Here is a 6,228-nt window from a genome sequence, read left to right as displayed (position 1 = left end):
TGGTGTCTCGATAGACATGGTTAAAATTTTCTAAGTTCAACATATTTCAGAGATCCCAGTCTTTCTACGAGAGACTCGAGTCTCTCAATTTTTCAGTTTTATTAATTCAGTCTCTCTGTGAGAGACTCGAATCTCTGAATTAACAATTTTATCGTTCTAGTCTCTCATACAGAGACTGTGAGAGATCCATAAAAACACCTAGGCAATAACTGAGAGACTGTGGTAGACTGTGAGAGACGCTCTTAAAGACGCTGAAAGACTCTGAGACTATTTGACTAGGGTATAATATATTTTTTTGCGAAATGTCTCTGGAAAATCAAATATTATTTTTTCTTTAGGATAAGAAAGAATGGAGGTGCGTGTCCAGTCAGTGTTAGGACGATCCTGTTGACGATGATCGTTTACTAATTGTTACCTACAATAAATATTTTCTGCTTTTTTTTTATGTCCCATCTCGTGGAATAGCTACTGTATATAGAGATGAATGCGGCACCAATCTTCCTTGGATTTTCTAGGCTGTAAAAAGTTTAATAGCAACGTTAGCAATTTTCGTGACACACATATTTTACACTGACGCAATTTTACACACACATACGTATGTGTACGTGAGATTCCGCGTATATTTCGTGCGGGATGTAGTTGATTGATCGAGTTCGATTTCCGTGTATTCCTGCCGTGTTCCCGAAGTGTTTTTTATTCGAGCTCTGCCGGAACGAAATGGTCTGAGAATAATCTCATGATCCTGGGAAATTTCAAAGGGCCGCCCTTTACTTACTCCGTCCGCAGTTGAGACGCGACGATAAGTGGATGCCGTTCTTTCCTGCCGCTCTCAGATGCCGTCGCGACGCACACCGTCGTCAGCGACCTTGCTCCCTAAATAACTTTAAAGCCATAGTAAATACGTACACGCTCTGTAAATTAGAGAGATGGAAAACACTTCATCGAGCACGGATTCTTAAGACACTTTCCAATAAATCTTTCCTCATTTTATGGTAGGTAATGATGGGTAAATTTTTTGCCCAGGTAAATTACGCGCAGTGAGTGCTTTGAGTGCTGAGCTGGAATTAATTATTCTATTCCTAAGGTTTCAGATTGCATGTACTCATTATTTTATATGCTACGGTAAAAGTGCTTACTGTGAAGTTATTAACAAATTAAGTAACAACACACTTAACTCACTTGTTCATCATCATAAGGTCGTCAATCCTAAGACTGGTTGGACACGAACCTCTACTCTTTCCTATCCTGAGTTAATCCTCGCATTTCACAATCTAATCTAATCTAGATCTACCTGTACCCCTCCTAACTCCCGTTTCTACAACTAATATGTCTCTGACTAAGAAGGTGTCCTACCAACCTATCTCGCCTATTTCTTATTGACTTCCATACAGTCCTCTGTTCTCCTATTCTTTCTAATATCCCTTCATTTCTAACCTTCTCTATCCACGGTATCCTCATCATTCGCCTGTAACACCATATTTCGAACGTTTCTTTTTCTTCCAGCAGCGCTCACCGTTCATGTTTCGCACCCGTACAGCGCCTCGCTCCGAACATACACCTTTAACAACCTTTTTTGAATAACCGTTCGCTATATAAATAAAAGTTTAAGCTTTTAAGTATTTTAACTTTAACCTTAATTTCACTGTAGGTACCTACTCTGCTGTACAGAAGTATTTTAAAACACACTTGAGACCAATGTACTTACATGTTTCCGTGACGCACCATATGGTAAAAAATATTATTTACGTCTTTTCTTTTGGATTCGTCTATGTACAATACGTATGCGAATATATATATATATATAAAACAAGTCCGTGAATAGCACGAATACAATACGGTCACATTACGGATGCGTGTAAACTGACCTTTAGTTTTGCTAGGAGAATTTATTTAAAAATTGATAAAAGTGTTTTAATATTAATAGTTTGTGTTTGACGTTGGTGAAATATTAAAACGGTTACCCGACGATGAACAACTACAAATCGGAAAGGTGAAGGTGTATTTCCCACAGTTTATTGCTAAGTATTTTCATTTACTTTTGTACTTAATTATAAAATCATTAGTTGGCGTTTTACGGTTGGTTGAAATGGGACAACGAGTGTAACCATTACCATAATGAATTCAATTATAACAATTTCCCTGTTAATATTGCACTATTACCTACCAGGAATTAAGTGAAGTATTGTCAACAAGTGTCTTTGCATGTCTGTGGGTGAGTTGAACAAACGCAGAAATACGACAGCATTTTTAAGTGTAAATATGTTTATATAGAGTGCACACCTTTGTGATCTCTTTAACGAGCTTATGAAAATATTGTTGTTACTGGTTGAGTCCGTTCAAATTTAAATGCATCACTTACATTTTTATCATGGCGATCCCCCATATTATAATCTAAATTAAGTTCTTGAACCAAACCTTGAACACTTCAAGATATTGGTGATTTTTAATTAAAAATTCAAATTAAACCACAACACAGGATATCGAAAGTAGGTCCATAGCCTGGTTCCTTCCTCGCTTTGGTTAGGCGTTTTATTAAAGGTAAGGTAATCGTATAATTTTCCGTCGCGAGTGAAGATAACTCTTCAAAATGCTACTCGTAAGATTTTTAGCAAAACAAATCATCATCATAAGGTCGTCAGTCCTAAGACTGGTTGGATACGCACCTCCACTCTTTCCTATCTTGAGCTAAGCAAAACAAATATTGATTGATAATAAAAGGCATTTTATAATCTGATATTTAATAGGATCATATTGACACAGTTGTCTTTAATTTACTTGAGTAACAATGCTAATTATCGCGATACGTACCTGTACTTATTAACTCTGTTCAGTTTTCAAAGTAGTGAAAGTTGTCTTTTATGAGCTGTTACGTAATTAATTTATGAAAACCAATTGCATGAGCATAGTAATAACACTGGTTTAATAAACATTTAATTGTAGACATACAACAAGGCGTCTTATATTTATGAAAATGGAAACATTTGTTTAGTTGATTTATAATCTTCAACTGTTCCTGGAACCATTTTCAAACTTTATTTAAACGTATTGTTTTCGTAAAAGGTTCTGATAAATTCTGGATTTGTATCTTGTCAATTTGTTTATTCCTAATGTAATCGGGTGTAACCGTGTTTGATGTCCGTGGTCTAGGATTTGTTCTCCTATGGTAAGTCCTCGAAAGGACGATGCTTCGCCAGTTGACATTCTAAGCCAGCGTGACGAGGGCGTAAATCCTTCACTGCGATGATGCTCAGTCTCAGCTGGTGAAACGACTCCATTCTTGGATTCACTGCAGGAGGTAAAGCAATCCTGAACCACAGTCATGAAACTCGAATATTAAACATTCTTCTTCTGATGTAATGTAGAATTAATTTTGTAATTTCTCTTGTGATTATTGAAATTGAAAATTGAGCGGGTATTACAGCAAAAGTTATTTTTTAAAGAATAAATAATCTATGTTGGAAGTTTGGTATAATCACTTAGATTCAAACTAGATTGTTGAGTTGAAGGTCTGAGGATAATAGATTAATAATTGATTTTAAATTGCTTTTTTTGAATTTGCGACGGTATCCCTAGTTAGTCTGTTAAATAAAACTATTGTACTTTTTAATTATTTATTTCTTTTACGTCCACGTATAACCCACTAATCAATTTTCTTTTATAAATTTTCGATTTGCGAAAGGCTATAAATTAATTTTGTTGATGTTGCACAGGATTCGCAGTTCGATTCCAGTTAATCATTTAGTATGGATTTATATGTATTAGTGATGCGATTAAGTCGAAACGTACATCAAGAGAATACATAAATAATACCATCTGCACTTTGCATTGAGAGATTATGGTCAAAAATGATTTTGAGCTCTTTTGGGAATTTATTTTAATTCGATTCTACTCACATAACGTATAGAATAGAAGATATTACGGTCATAATAATGTTGTACATTTGATTCATTTAGATTCCTCACGAATTCGAATGGGTGGATAGGGGTATAAAGTTGAAATTAATTTGATGTTAACCATATTATACCATTGTCCTGTAAAAAATTATGCACTTCAACAAAATGACTGCACATTTGAAGTAATTTTTTGTACAATTGCCGAAATGGGGCAGAGGTCATTTTGATAGAGAATGATGTAAAGGCAGATAGGTGGAAGGAATATTTAGGGAATCTATACGCAGACTAAAAGTTAGAGGGTATGTTAGGGAAGGAACACAGTGGAGATAGATGAGCTAGGTTATCCCATATTGGGAGAAGAGTTTTGTGATTTAAAAAAACGTAAAACATAATAAGGCACTAGATATAGATGGGATACAGGTAAGGTTGCCACCTTTTCAGGCTTTACATAAAGTATTTCTCGACTAAAGGGTTCAAAAAAAAAGTACTCAGCATAAAAATNTTGGCTACGCCGGGATTCGTTTTCAGCAAGTAGATATCCACACAAGTGGACCTTGTTGAAAAATACGTAATCCTAAAATGTAGCATCGTGCTACAGATGGCGTTTACTGTGCCGTTTGTAGTATTTTCTGAAAGGACTAAGTCTATTTATAAGGGAATGAGATTTTCTATAAAACGATAGCGATGTATCTACGTTTTGTGTTTTAAATATTTCAAAGAGGAATCTTTTAAAGTCACTGTGGTCTGAACATTATTTGTTCGATAATTGTCGGTAAACACAAAGTGGATCTAAGATTTCCTTGTTGACTCTGATATTATATTATAATAGTATCAAAATCGTCGTGACTTGAGTTTATTTAGTTCCTTGAAGGTTCATGTTTAACGTTTGTCTGACTTTATTGTCCATTATTTCACAATATTTTATATTGTTTGTCTTTTGTTGTTGTAGAATAGTTTCAATTTTAAGGTGGAAGCAAGAATTAAATTCATGAAAATTTTATTTTCCGGATTCTGTCTTTTCTTCCTGCTTGCTCGTTTTGAACGGAAGGGGAAAATATGCTCGTATTACACGTGTATATGTTGTATCTCCCTTAGAACTAACAGAATTAGATTTATGTATTCACATAAATAGAAATTTGCAACATGAATAAACGTTTCCCTTTATAGCTTGCATCGTAAATGACGATACGGCGGACTATGTACTTTTGTATTTTGCTCTGGATGACAGTTCAATTTTATCTGATGAAGTGGAATGTCTTCTATTTGCTTTTTAATGAACTTTGCTTCTAGAAAATAAGATTATAACATGTGACAAACGGAAGAAATCTCAAACTACATACATATTTTAAATGTTTCTGTAACAAAAGTGTCTCAGTTTTAAAACAAATGAAGGCGCAATGTTACTCGTAGATGTACCTATATGAAATTTGTAATTTATTCTTCGAAGTGAAATGAGTCCTCCTTCTAACCAAATCCAAAAATTTGCTTGTCTGATATCAGGCAACATTTCCTCTACTTTCCGGTAACCGGTTGGATCGATAAATTTTTGGATTTGGTAACAAATTAGCAACAAATTATCTACTAAATAGAGGGATATTTTAGAAATGTGAAAAATAATTTTATTACGATAGATTGAAATAAATTCTAGCAAAAGATGCACTTACGGCTTTATGATGGTGATAGTCTACTGGGCTTTCTGAACGAGTAAATTACACTGAAATGAGTCTCCAACACAGAACATTAGTAGCTTGATGACATATTTACTTGTATTAGACAAGTGAATGAAGTTGGGGAATCCTCTAAAGCGTCCTTGTATTTTCAACTCAAAAATTGCCAAAGATCATTGCATTGCGAGTGCTCAAAAGAGTTGACTCTGTTTTTCCTATTCTTCCTCCTGCTTGGCTGCTTATTAGGAGATAGCATTAAGAAAATTATAAGACAGCACTTTAAGGATGTTTGGGAGGTACAATCGGAGACAAGAGTACATTAAATTAGAAATTCGTGATTATTTAGGTTTTGCAGCATATCATGACGTAAATAAATACTATCCATACTAAGTATACGGTTTGAGAGAAAATTTGAAATTTGACCGAAAACTTTGAATAAAATAAGAAATAACGAATAATATGGAAAATTTTCAACTGACTTTTGGCAGTGAATATGCCTTGATTTCAACTTCGAAACAAAAAAATATTTAGTTTCAATCTCTATTAATAATGAGCGTAAAACTTTTTAATATGTTTAAATAATAATTAAAACTTTAAAATTGCATTTATTTCAGACAATTATAAATATTATCATTATATTATCAAGTAAAAACGAGATTTTCAGCTAA

General features: G+C 34.1%; 2 protein-coding genes across 2 annotated transcripts in view; both read left to right on the top strand.

Moving 5' to 3' along the window:
• LOC108741866 (furin-like protease 2) overlaps positions 1–6,228 on the top strand; it is a gene marked incomplete in the record, with an annotated part of 465,880 nt that overhangs the window by 25,511 nt on the left and 434,141 nt on the right.
• LOC112905243 overlaps positions 1–6,228 on the top strand; it is a 105,962-nt gene that overhangs the window by 22,171 nt on the left and 77,563 nt on the right. The window lies entirely within an intron of this gene.

The sequence above is a fragment of the Agrilus planipennis genome, unplaced genomic scaffold (assembly GCF_000699045.2).
Source record: "Agrilus planipennis isolate EAB-ADULT unplaced genomic scaffold, Apla_2.0 scaffold24, whole genome shotgun sequence".
Lineage (NCBI taxonomy): Eukaryota > Metazoa > Arthropoda > Insecta > Coleoptera > Buprestidae > Agrilus > Agrilus planipennis.
The sequence above is the reverse complement of the archived record's forward strand: the minus strand, read 5'-3'. Positions and strand labels throughout refer to the sequence as shown.